Raw genomic sequence first — 14,531 nt, 5'->3', positions numbered from 1 at the left:
CACATGGGTTTTAAGTTGAATTTTTGTGACACTTTTAGGTCACCTGGGTGAGTTGCATGTGTGACTCACCTTTGACGCCGAACAAGATATATAAACCCAGAGGTTGGCTTTCTCCCTTTAAGCTCTGAGCCACAGTAGAAGAGGCATGTGACTCTGGGCCAACCGTTGTAGAGCTCACGGCTGAACTCAGATGTTGGTAGCTCCTTGGTAACTATGAATTGTACTTCGTCTGTATATAAATGTATGTTTGTAATTTGTTTGTATTTCCTCTGAAGTTCAGGGTGCTGACTTTTCCCCCTGAACTAAGTGAATGATATTTGTATGTTGGATTAAAGTAATATTGCTAACCCCTTAACGTTGCTTTCCTTAGTAAAGCAGATCAAAATAACCTGGGCTTGCAGCATTCTTGTTGTTGGGCTTATGTTGGTTTTTCACCCCCACAGCAGCTACTAGCCTAATTGTTGAAACAACATGGGAGTGAAAAAGTCCCTCAGAACATTGGTGCCAATGTAGGAATATGACTGTTGTGTGGTGATTTTCCTTAGGAATTTTCACTAACTTTGTTAATTTCTAGATTTTCTCTACAGTTCTGTGGGTATTTTCTTCTCTGTAGTTGACTTGCTTGTGAAAGTTGGTGAAGCAGTTAACAAACACTTTGATTTAAATGAGAAGCTAGTGGTGGAGTGGATTAGGAATGGTACTGCTCAGGTCCTGGACCAGTCCTCTGGGGATTCCAAAGAGCAACTACCACTGAAGATTGTCCCCTGTGTACTTGAAGCCACTAAAAAACATCTCATAGGATTATACAGAGTAGTGTAACCCAGCTCTACTCTGGGAACCTCCTTCCCCTGCAGGGGTTAGGAAGCCTTGGATCAGCACATGGCCAAACAGCAAGTAATGGGCCAAAGGAGAAACTCTGCAGTCTCTTATGTCCACCTAAAGCAGCATGGACTCTGGACCCACTTCCCTCAGGGCAGGGATATAGGGGTGGAGCATATATTTGACACCACAGTATGCTTCCTCCATCGCTGCCTATTCTCACATATTGTGGAGACCCTTGACTTGAAGCCTCAATTGATTGAACCAGTTGAAGCCTCAATTGATTGAAGTACTGTCTTCTAAGTCACCTAGGCTTCAAACCTTAGATTTATCTTCATCCTTGACCCTTCACTCCCCATCATCTCCCACATTCCCTAGTCATGTTGACTCTACTTGTACTGCATAGCTCACTTTGATCTCGTCTTCTCCACTTACATGACTACCACCATAGCCCTAGGCATTCATTTCTTCTTGTCTGAACTATTCTAATAGCCTTCTTCCTGGACTACTTTCAGATTCTTCTGTTTCTCCAATCCATTCCTCACATAGCAGCCACATTAATCTTCCTAATGCATAGATTTGACCATATTATTCTCCTGCTAAAAACATTTCAGTCATTCTTGATTGGCCATTGGAGAAAGCGCAAACCCCTTGGCTCTTTCTGGTCTGATTAACATTACTTCCTTTCATTCATTCTCAACAAATGGGACAATTAGGTGGCTCCAATCTTATTCTGCTTCTCAATATTAGCACAAGACATCCCCTTTGACTGAATTACATACTACTCCTTTCTTGTTGAAATCATTGTTTTCCATCAAGGTTCAGTTGAGGTGCTACTTCCAACATGAAGCCCCCTGATAACTACAAATCAGAATAATCTCTCCTTCATCAAATTTCCATAGTGTACTTTCTTGACTTCATTTTCTCCCCCATCATATTTTGCTTTATTGCTCATTTATGTACATGTTGTATTCCCCAAACAGAGAGTAAGTTTCTTGATGGCAAGGACAACATCGTTTTCCACCTTTGTTTTTCCAACACCTAACATAGTGCTCTGCACAAAGCAAATACTTAATAAATGTTTTTTGAATTGTTGAAGGTCACCTCTGTTAGTTTCTCTTATGGGAGCTTCTTCTCTTAGTTAAACCTAACAGGTGACTGAGTTGGTACAAATACAGTCTATTTGGTCATAGAAAGTATGGATACTGAAGGACATTTTTAGCTTTTCCATTGGGGAGATGAGGCAATCCTTGAAAGACCAAAGTAAAAAACCATCACTGTTGTTGCTATTTAACATCATTGTGAGTCTAATGTTTGGAGCCTATAGGACTTGAAGAGATATTTCTTTTTTTAATTATTTCATTATGCATTACCCAATTACATTTAGAAAAATTTTAACATTCTTTAAAAAAATTTAATTCCGAAGTCTCTGCAACCCTCCCACCCCTTAAGAAGACAAGTGATATACTGATTATACATGTGGATTCATGCAAAATATATTGCCATTTTAGCCATGTTACAAAAGAAAGCACAAATGAAAACAAGAAAAATAAAGTGAAAAAAAGCTTCAGTATGCACTCAGTGTTCATTAGTTCTCTTTCTGGAGGTGGACAGCAGTTTTCATCATGAGTCCTTTGGAATTTTCTTGGATTGTTGTCTTGATCAGAGTGTCTAAGTCTTCTACAATTCATCATTGTTATAATGTTGTTATTGTTGTGTACAGTGTTCTTCTAATTCTGCTCACTTCACTTTTCATTAGTCCCTTTAAGTCTTCCCAGGTTTTAAAAAAACCCATTCTGGGAGGCGGAGCCAAGATGGCGGCTGGAAAGCAGGGACTTGCATGATCTCTCAGCCAGGACCCTCCAAAAACCTATAAAAATGTCTCTGAACAAATTCTAGAAATGCAGAACCAACAAAATAGCAGAGGGAAGCAGGGCTCCAGCACAGGATAGCCTGGATGGTCGCTGGGTGAAGTCTATTGCGCATGGAGCGAGGAAGAGAGGGGAGCGGAGCCCAGCGTGGACCGTGTGGACCAAACAGTCCAGGAGTTGGGCGGAACAGGCCCTAGTGCCCTGAATCAGTGAGCTGCCGCAGTTACCAGACTTCTCAACCCACAAACACCAAAGACTACAGAGAAGTTTAGTGGGAAAAGCTGCAGGGGACAGAGCGAAAGGAGTTTGCGGTTCGGCCATGAGCCTTCAATATTAGGGTAGCTGAAGGGAATATAAATACATCTGTGTATGTGCGTGTGTGTGTATACATGTATGTGTGTGTGTGTATGTGTGTGTGTGTGTGTGTGTATATATATATAGATATATATATATATAGATAGATATATATATAGACAGAGGGCACAGGGTGAGTTGAATATGAAGAGATGATATCTAAAAAAATAAAATCAAATTAAGGGATGAGAAAGTACTATATTGAGAGGAGAAAGGGAGAAATAGAATGGGGTAAATTACTTTACTTAAAAGTGTCAAGAAAAAGCAGTTCTGTAGGAAGGGAAGATTGGTGGCAGATGAGGGGGAAAGAGTGAATCTTGCTCTCATCGGATTTGACCTGAGGAGGGAATATCATACACACTCAATTGGGTATCTAACCCCACAGGAAAGAAGGAGGGAGAAGATAAAAAGGGGGGATGATAGAAGGGAGGGCAGATAGGGAGAGGAGGTAATCAAAAACAAACACTTTCAAAAATGGACAGGGTCAAGGGAGAAAACTGGATAAAGGGGGATAGCTTAGGAAGGAGCAAAATACAGTTAGTCTTTCACAACATGAGTATTGTGGAAAGGTTTTGCATAATGATACACATGTGGCCTTTGTTGAATTGCTTGCCTTCTTAGGGAGTGTGGGTGGGGAGGGAAGAGGGGAGACAATTTGGAACTCAAAGTTTTTAAAAAAAATATTCAAAAACAAAAAAAAGTTTTTGCATGCAACTTGGAAATAAGATACACAGGCAATGGGGCATAGAAATTTATCTTGCCCTACAAGAAAGTAAGGGAAAAGGGGATGGGAGGGGAGTGGGGTGACAGAAGACTGCGGAACAGGGCAACAAGAATACATGCCATCTTGGAGTGGGCGGGAGGGTAGAAATGAGGAGAAAATTTGTAATTCAAATTCTTGTGAAAATCAATGCTGAAAACTAAATATATTAAATAAATTTTAAAAAATACATTCCACTCTTCATTTCTTATACCACAATAGTATTCCATCACAATCATATGCCATAACTCATTCAGAGTTAGAAACAGTATTTCTACCCCCTAGGAACATCCCTAATTGGGGGGGCATCCTCTCAATTTCCAATTCTTTGCCACCACAAAAATAGCTACTATATATGTACATATATGTGTATATATATACATATATGTATATATGAAATACACACTTTACAAATAGATCCTTTTCTCTTTACTTTGATGTCTTGGGGATATAGACCTAGTAGTGGTATTGCTGGGTCAAAGGGAATGAAGTTTTATGACCCTTTGATCATAGCTCCAAATTGTTCTCTAGGATGGTTGGACTAGTTCACAACTTCACCAACAGTGCATTAGTGTCCCAATTTTTCCACATCTCCTCCAGCATTTATGATTTTCCTTCTATGTCAAGTTAGCCAATCTCATAGGTGTAGTACCTCAGAGTTGTTTTAATGTGCATTTCTCTAATGTGCATTTAGAGCATTTTTTAATGTGACTCTTGATAGCTTTGATTTCCTCTTTTGAAAAATGAAATGGCTTTTGACCATTATTGGCTCTCATTTTTTCAAATTTGGCTTAATTCTGTAAATATTTGAGAAAAGAAAGATTTCAGCACTTTTGATTTCCAGGGAGAGTTAGAAACAATATTTCTGGGGAACACGTAATCTAAAAGAGACCTTCAGGTATACAAGCACAAGCTGTGTTCACATTGGGCCAAAATTAGAAATTTATTGGAAAAAACAAAACAAAACAAATCCATCAGTTTAGTCAAGATGATTTTAAATCAATGATTTTAAAGAATAAGTATAGTCACAAAAATGAACACTTAGACATTTCAGAAACAGCTAATGTATTTCTTTCATTAGGCAGTGGTATGAATGAGTCCCTTTCCGTGGTATGCTGAGAGAAAACAGTCACCTTCCTTCCAATTATTTGCAATAGAATTGCTAGAGGAGCTAGATTGGTTTCAAGAGAGTTGTGATGATGGAGTGGAAGGGCCTAGCCTGAACGGAGGCTCCAAGTGGAGTGACACGATTCAAAGGATTTTCAAAGAAATGTCAGAGGAAAATTTGTCTATAAGAAGAAGCTGGACAGAAGATATTGGCTGATAAGTAATTAATAATAAGGTGAAATGTTAGTTTAGAAAATCTTAGTCCTAGAACATAAGTAAAGAAACCTATCTTCTTCCTCTAAGTAGAGAAATGAGAGCTGTAGCTGTGGAATGAAGTATATGAGGTCATATGTAATCGCTGTGGCTATTAGCTTTGCCCATTTTTTATCATTGTTCTTACAAAGGTTTAATAGAGTGAGAGTGCTAAGGAATAACAACCGGTATGAAAACAAAAGGTAACAATAACACTTTTAAAATGGTGGATTTGGAAAAGTTGGATAAATGTCCTTGAAACTAAAGATAAGAATCTTGGTTAAAATAAACCGTAGGGTAAATACAAAGATTTCTGAGTTTGGAGTCAGGAAGCATGGTTTTTAATTCCAATTCCCACATGTCCTAACCATTGACAAGTCAGTTAACCCTTCTGAGCCTAAATCTCCTTATCTATAAAATAGGAGTAATGATAATCACTATTAACCTCATGGGTTTATTATGAGGAAAGTACTAATTATTAACCTTCAGGTATTAATGTCAATTATTATTACTATTATGGATTATTTTAAATGTATAAATACTATCTCACTTTTGTTATTTTAAACATAGCAGCCTTGTAAGGTAGGTAGGGTAAGTGATAGCATCTCTCTCATAAAGTTCCTTTCCCTACTGCCATATCCTCCACCACCTCTTCAACAAACTAACAAACCTGTGCAACAACCCTGTGCATACCAGAGACCATATCCTGGAGGAACTTCTGCCCAGAAGCCTCCCTTTGTCTCTCCTGGAAACTGATCATGCTTCACTTCTTCTACAAGGGAAGGATACAAACATTAATGAGGGCATACTGTGTTCCAGGTGCTGTGCTAAGCACTTTACAAGTATTATCTCATGTGATCCTCAAAACAATCCAAGGAAGATGATGTTATTACAATTTCCATTTTACCATTGAGGAAACTGAGGTAAACAGAGGTTAAGTGATTTATCTGGGGTTGCACAGTTAGTAAGTGTGTGAAGCCAAATTTGAACTCAGGTTTTTCTGACTCCAGACTCTGTGCTCTATCCATTGTACTACCTTTTTAGGTCTCTCTTGAGTCTTGTATTTGAAGGTCAAATTGTCCATTGAGTTCTGACCTTTTCATCAGGAAGGTCTGGAATTCCCTTATTTCCTTGAATATCCGTCTACTTGCCTGAAAAATTATGCTCATTTTTGCTAGGTAGTTGATTCTTGGTTGTAGTGCCAGCTCCTTTGCCCTTCAGAATATCATGTTCTAATGTCTCCTGTCATTTGATGGAGAAGCTGAAAAATCCTGCGTGGATCTGACTATAGTTCCATGATATTTGTATTGTTTCTTTTTGGCTGCTTGCAGTATTTTCTCCTTGATTTGTAATTCTGAAATTTGACTATAATGTTTCCTGGTGTTTTCAATTTGGGATGTCTTTCAGGGGGTGATCAGTGGATTCCTTTAATGACTATTTTACCCTCTGGTTCTAGGACCTCTGGGAAGTTATCTTTGATAATTTCTTTGAAGATACTGTCAAGGCTCTTTTTTTCATTGTGGATTTCCAGTACACCAATCATTTTGAAATTGTCTCTCCTAGATCTATTTCCTATGTCAGTTGTTTTTCCAATCACATATTTCACATTTTCTTCTATTTTTTCATTCTTTACATTTTGTTTTACTACTTCTTGATGCCTCATAGAGTCATTAGCTTCCACTTGCTCAATTCTTATTCTTAATGAGTTGCTTTCTTCATTTTGCTTTTGAGTCTCCTTTTCCAATGGGTTGATTTTACCTCTCAGGATATCATTTTCTCTATTTAGATCCTGAATATCCATAGCCATTTAGCCAATACTATTTTTTAAAGATGATTTCATCAGTGGGTTTTTTTTCCATTTTTTCTTTAACCTCCCTAATTTGGAATTTAAAATCTCTCTGTCCCAGGTTTCTTGTTCTGGGGATTGTGAGAGAGCCCTGAGCCCCAAAAGCAGAAATTCACTGTAAAGCCAGGAAAAAGCTAACCAACATGAAGAAGAACATGAAAAAACCAAGAACCATTAATTCTTTTTATGGAGACAGGCATGATCAAAATACCAATTTGGAAGAGGATAGCATTGACACTATACCCATATCTGATACCTCAAAAGGGAATGTGAACTGGTCTCTAGCCAAAAAAGCATTCCTGGAAGAGCTGAAGGAGGAGGGCTCCATCATCCTTCCTAACCCCAGCCTCTCAAGTGAAGTGTCAGCTTTGACACTTCATTGTTTCTCTCCATCCCTATACCCAATGTGTTGTCGAGGCCCGTCAATTTTTTCTTTGCAACATCTCCTGAATATGTCCCATTCTCACCTCTGATATTATTACCATCTTACTGTGTAGGCCTTCATGTCCTCACACCTGGACCACTGTAATAGCCTCGTGGCTGCTTTGCCAGCCACAAGTCTCCCTATTCCAGTCCATATAGCATTCAGGTGCCAAAGTGATTTTACTAAAGCACAGTCCCAACCATCTTACTCTTCCCCCAACCCAATAAAATTCAGTGGGCTCTCTATCACTTCCAGGATAAAATGTAAAATCCTCTCTTAGGCATTTGCAAGGTATCATAAACTACTATCCCACCTACATTTCCAGTCTTCTTGCAGCTTATATCCCCCACCCCCACATACCCTTTGATCCAATGATACAGGATCCTTGCTATTCCTTAAAAATGACACTCTGTCTCTGAGTGTTGGGCATTTCCCCTGACTCTACCCTATGCCTTAAATACTCTCCTCATCTTCACTTCATGTGTTCTCTGGCTTCCTTCAAGTCCCAGCCAAAATCAAACTTCCTTTAGGAAGGCTTTCCTAATCTCTTATTTCTAGTATAACCCTCATTTCAATTGTTTCCCATTTATCACATTCAAAGCTTGTTTGTAATAATTTGCAAATTATTTCCACCATTAGATTATGAGCTCCTCAAGAGAGGAGTTAATCTGCCATCCTTCTTTGTTTCCTCCGCACTTAGTACAGTGCCTGGCACATGGTATGCTCTTTAAATATAGTTATTGCCTGCATGCCTGATAATTATATTCAAAATTCTTTTTGTCATTTTCTTTACTAAGAACAACCAATTTCAGACTGAAAAAGACAGAAAAACATGGTTACTGGTGAGATAATACCCAAGATACATATAAAAATTCTAAAAGAATATGCAGGGGCTCTGGATGAGTTTAAATCATGTTTTTCTAACGAAGTCAATATGAAGATATTGAAAGAACCAAAAGTTATGATTGTGCTAAAGTAAGATTTAGGCAAGATAGAATAGTAATAGAGTAAAGTAAATACTTTCTGTACTTTCATCAAAAGGAAGACCGCAGATTCTGTAGACCATATAGTCCAGTGGGCTTGACTTCAATCCTGGAAAAATTTCTAGAATGTATTTTAAAAATAAGTTTATTTTTAGTTTTCAACATTCACTTCCATAAGTTTTAAATTTTCTTCCTTCCCTCTCCTCCCCTCCCTAAGATGGCATGCAATCTGATATAGGCTCTACACATATGTTCCTATTAAACATATTTTCACATTAGTCATATTGCATCTAGAATGCATTTTTAAAAGGATGGTTCGTGGTCACTGAGAAAAGGAAGCAATGCTTAGAAACAGAGAGCATGACTTCCTTAACTTCTAGTCATGTCTAAATAATTCCTAATCCTTTTCTCACTGGCAGATTTGGATGACATTGAAGACTTTAGCACCACATATGCCAAAAAGTTTTACACTATTCTTGAAGATGAGCTAGAAAGATATGAGCTTGTCATTAGTACATTTAATTAAACTTGCAATGTTGCTCATACACTCTAATGCTGCATTAAGAGAAGCACAGTATCTTACACAGAGTCATGATCCAATGCTTCATCATCACACACAGATCAGGCTGGGCTCTCAAAGGCCATACCTGAAGATCCGAAGACCTGTTAAGTTATCCTATGCAATAAAGGTATCAAGTATGGTTATGGGAACAGATCAAGATTGCTTTCTGAAGACCCATCTAGCTAAGCAAGGATAGGTTTCTTGCCGGTAGGCTGACCACTTAGAGATAAATTCGTTGGCCATGCCAGCCCATAAAACAAAGAAACATTCAAAATGACCTTCTGTCTTGTGTAGCTTCCTTCAGTGATGATGGCAGAATGGAAGACAAGGGAGCAGGGCATCATAAGAATCCCACAATTTTGAAACTGTCTACATACTTCAATTTTCCTGTGGGGACTTTAAGGATGAGATCCCTATCTGGTGATCAATGAGGAGCCACACAACTGGAAGAGCTGAATGATGTTAAGCTTTACAAAAGAAATCAGAACGAAGAAGCAAACTGATATGAAGAAAGCTTCCAGTTGCTCTTGCAGATAGAAAAAGGAATTAGTAGAATTGTTTTTGTTGTATTCTCCATGGCAACAAGAATAAGTATGTCAAGGGTCATGTGCTTATCTCCTAATATCTATTTCCTATTTTCTAGTCATTGTGATAAATATTTGGAAAAAGATCCACCATAAAAATCATTTTATGTTATTCAATGACATCAGTTGTGGATGATGATGATCTAGAGAAATTGTATTAAAATCTTAGTAAGTCAGTTCAAAGGAAAATGTCATAAACTTTGCTAGGTAATAGCATCATTGCAAAGGTGGGAATTGTTGACTATAGTGAGAAAAGTATTGGAAAGCCTGGATCAAGAAACAAGAATGAGTGTAGTCAGAGACTTGCTAACTCTAGAAAAGCTCATCTTTGCACCATGAATACATTTTTTGAGAAAAGAAAATATAGGTAGTGCCTATTGTGAGCAATGAGTCATGTCAGAAAAATGAAATTGATTATATTTTAATCATCAGGAAAAGACTCATTCCTGCTTTGAGAATGATTCTTACATAAACTGCTTGTGTAAAATCACATGGGTAATTTTTTTAGAGAAAGATCAGTATTAGTCAAAAGTAATAGAAAGAAGAAAAAGAAAAGATAATGGGAGGCAATTGAACCAACTCCATCCTGAACTAGTTGCACAAGTAATGATCAGAAAAAAAGGGGGGAAACTACAGTAAAATTAAATCAACATCAATTATAATGACTGCATGCAGATGTTTGATTGATTGACACTGCAATAAAATCAAAAGTTCCAAAAATGGGATTAAGCCCACAAAAACTGAGAAGGATGTTAGCTAGAGGCAATGCTAGTTTTGAAGAGGAGCTCTTATATAAAGTGTTTCAGTGAAAAATGATGCTCATTATAAATAATATTAAAAAGGAGACAATCAAATGTCAATAAAACCAATTTTGGGAACATTGGCAGAAGCAAATTTATCTTAATACTATTTGAGAATGAGAATTGAAGGAGAAAATCAAACAGAAGGATAACGATATGTAAAGAGCTTTGTGACAAACTGTAACATGAGCTGGAGGAGAAAATGGCAAAGCACACCCGAATCTTTGCAAAGGAAATACCAAATGTGGACCTGAAGAGTCAGATGCACTAAAAGGACTGAACAACAACAAAAGAATCTTCCATATGAGGGCAAAAATATTTTTATTGGATTAAATAATGATGAGGAATTGGGGTTAGTGCTGTTCAGCTCCTCCCTAAATATTTTGATTGGCTCAGGTTTCCAATGAGCTGATGGCATTAGTGAAAATTCTTCATGGTTGTTGCTATGTACTAATTATGAGGAGATGGGATTAGTGCTAAGGAGATATGGTTAGAGCTCTGGCCAACTGACCTCTCCAGAAGGACTACTCTCATCAACAGTCTGACTGCATTGAAGCTAAACTTAAGCTAAGTTAAAACATACAGTCACTTCAGAAGGACTCTGCATTATTGACTGATTTTATACAGTGTTCATAGAACAGTAAAGTCTATGGTGAAGAGTGTAAGTTTACACTTTATGAGAATTTTTTGAAGAAAATGGGGATAGAAAACTTGGATAAGTCTTCTAGAGAGTGAATGTGATGGCCATCTTTAAGAACTAAGGGCTATCATCTTCAAGAACGAATAGACTAATTTTTTCTTGGCTTTTCACAATATGTTCCCCAGGATTTCCCTTGACCACCAACCAAAGAAATGGTTTACAATGAGGCTAGAGTCATATTCTCTCTTCCACTCCTATCTCCTATGGCTAGGATCACCAATTTCTTCTCCCTTTGCCCCCTGGAGAGCTATCTTATCAGCCCCTGGAAGTTTGTGTGAGGGGATACACTTATACTCTAAACCATGGCCCTTATGCCATGTTTAAGCTAGCCCTTCCAAATCTTATTTTGTGTATTTTTTATGTATTTGGTTCCATAATAGATGCCAAAAATGTTGTTAGGTTCTATGGGATACAGAAGAAGTACGAGGCATGGCCTACACCTTCATAGGAGGTACAAATTTATTGGCATAAGAAATGAGCCTTTATGTACCATTGAGTGGTTATGATGAACATTCACAGCTGGACCATCTCACCTGGTTATGGAAGCTTGAGCTCTGGTGAGGAGAATGAGATCTGTTGCTCTCAGGCTGAGATATCTGGATATGGCATCACTGCTCAGATCCTGTCTCAGATGTACTCTGTCTGTTAGCTCTGCTATAATCCAGGGGCTGAGCCCAAACCATAAAAGATATGGGTGGAAATACAGATAGGATGCATGAGGCACAGCTTTTACACAATATATTGTCATCAGGCCTGAATACAATCCTAAGGAACATGGTAGAGGGAAACATCAGGACCTCCATCAATGACCTTCTATAAGCTTCTTGGATTTCTACGTGGTATTTATTTCCTTTCTCCCACAGACTGTGACAGGATTTTCACACTGAATTCCTTGATCAGGTCAGTCAGAAAACAGGAACATAAAAATTCAATTCATCAATCTCTGTTTATAGCTTTCCCTTGTTTTAACCATAGGCCAGGCACTTAATCTTGCCAGGCCACATTTTCCTCATCTATAAAATGAAAATAATTTAGGTACTTCCCACATAAAGTTGTTGTAAATCTCAAATGAGGAAACATCTATAAGATGCTTTATAAACCAAAAAAGTTTGTTATTTTTATAATTCAGAACTAAACTGGATTCAGGAAGCTAGATGGTACCACTGTACCATCTAGTAAAGTGGAATCAGGAAAACTCATCTTACTGAGTTCAAGTGTGACCTAAGACACTGACTAGCTATGTGATCCTGGGCAAGTCACTTGATGCCATTTGCCTCGTTTCCTCACCTGTAAAACTAACTGGAGAAAGAAATGGCCAATCATTTCAGTATCTTTGCCAGGAAAACCCCAAAATAGGGTCATGAAGAGGCAGACTTGACTGAAAGAACTGAGCAAGAACAATGTGGGTTCAGACCCCAAGGGGTTAGGATTAATGTGCTATAAAGATTGCAATGTATCCACAACATTCAAAGCATGTGATTTTCTGGTTCAGTGTGCTTAATGGACCCCATGGGGCTCTTTCTTTTGTTCCAAGACAATGAAAGCAGGAGAAAACATGCCAATAGGAAAACTTGCCAAGAAACCAGAGTTGAATATTTTACAATCTAAGAAAATGATAGCTTCTTGTTCCTTGACCCTTATGTCAATAATCATCCAGGAAGAATTTCCAAGGGGGAATTCCCCAACTTTCCTCAACATAATTGGCTTACAGACTCAATCCTGATTGGTTCCAAGGATGAAAGGTTTGTATAAATATCAGCTTCTCTTCCATTGCCCAGCAGCACTCACATTTGGGCCTCCTCACAGACCTGAGAAAGAAGAAGGCACGCTAGGTGAGCTTGTGTTCTTCTGAGGCCCTTCTTTGCCTCCTTTTTGCTACAAAGCCTTTATCATATCCAGCTGAGGATTTTCCTGTGGGCAAGGGCTCTTCCCTCTCTTTCCTTGTGTGACCTCAGGGCTAGTAGGTATTAGATTCTAAATAAAACCTGAACTAAAAGAATGCAATCTCCTTGGGAGCAGTAAATACTTAAAAATATCTCTAGGGCCTAACACATTGGGTGATATATAATAGGTAAATGAATAATGCTTTTTAAAATGATTTCGTTAATCAGATTATATGCCTGAGTGACTTATGTTTGTCAGGAGCAGAATTGGGAGCAAAACCTAAAAAAGATCAATGGGATCAGTGTCGCCCATGCTAAGGGAACTTTATTGGCTTTTTCCAAATTGCTGGTAGAGTATTACTAAAATGCATGGTTTCTGATTATCAAAAGAACATTTGAGCTTTTCATTTTTGTTAAGTTTTTAATGAAATCACATATAAATATCAAACCAGAAATGTTGTAACAGCAAAACCAAAAGGCTTTAGTGCATGTTGATCTGGATTCTTGAACATCTCTTTCTTGCATCCCAGTCTGACCTTCATAATGAAGTTTGTCATAGGCCTGTTCCTCTTCTCCTTAATCCTGTGTGTCAACAGCGATGAATCTTTGGAGGAAGAGGCACTACAAGGAATCGTGGGAATTGCTAAAGGTAAGACCATGCTAACTGAAAAGAGTTTGGCATATATGACTATCCCTTCTGCTTGGGGAGAAAATCACTTTTGATAGTGCTGCTTTGCATAAACCTGCTAATCATAAAAGGAAGGAAATTGTTTTACTCAAAAGGTGATGCATCTTTAAGGGAGAAGGTTCCCCAGTGGCTTGTGTGTGTGTGTATGTGTGTGTGTGTGTGTGTGTGTGTGTGTGTGTGTGTGTGTGTGTTGTGGAATCTTGGCACTTAAGTCACTGCCAAACAGGGGAAACTCAGAAAGTAAAACAGGAGACTTGTCTTCAGGTGGATGTTTGTATCTTAAGTCCTTTCTGAAAGAAGGGGAGTCATGCTAATAAGGGGCTAAAATGTCGACATAAATTGTTTAGAGAATCCAATATTTAGCAGCTAGACAGGGAAGGAATCCCTATTTTATAAGGTTCATCTTCACGAACCATTTTCACTGGAACATGTAATTTGGGAAATGTTTTCATGACATCCATAAGGCAAAATCTTGAACCCAGGGAGGCAGTTTCATTCCCCCAAAGAGCCGGGTCTGTGTTATTTGAATCCTGCTTGTGACTCAGGATTCCTCTTGTAATTGCTCTTCTCTTCCTAGGTCTTTCGACACTTTGCTTGTCGCAGTGTAAAAGCAAGCTTTCAGAGGCAATAAAGGCCAACATTGCAGAAGCCGAGGGGTACGGGTATCTGATGAAGCTAATGCTAATTATGAATTGGGGGATGTTCTTGTCAGGGGAGTGGATCTGGGCTATCCAGAGACCATCAGATAAAAGCCCACGTACAAACTCACTGTAGTCAGTGCAGTTACACTTTGTCCTCTTTATTTCCCAAAACATCCATTTCAGGGTCCTGGGCAGTTCCCTCTATCTTTCGGTTTAACAAAGGCATCAGCAGGACTTGGTGTCTTGCTGGTACAATC

This window comes from Trichosurus vulpecula, chromosome 6, assembly GCF_011100635.1.
Source record: "Trichosurus vulpecula isolate mTriVul1 chromosome 6, mTriVul1.pri, whole genome shotgun sequence".
Lineage (NCBI taxonomy): Eukaryota > Metazoa > Chordata > Mammalia > Diprotodontia > Phalangeridae > Trichosurus > Trichosurus vulpecula.
Note: the sequence above shows the minus strand (reverse complement) of the source record.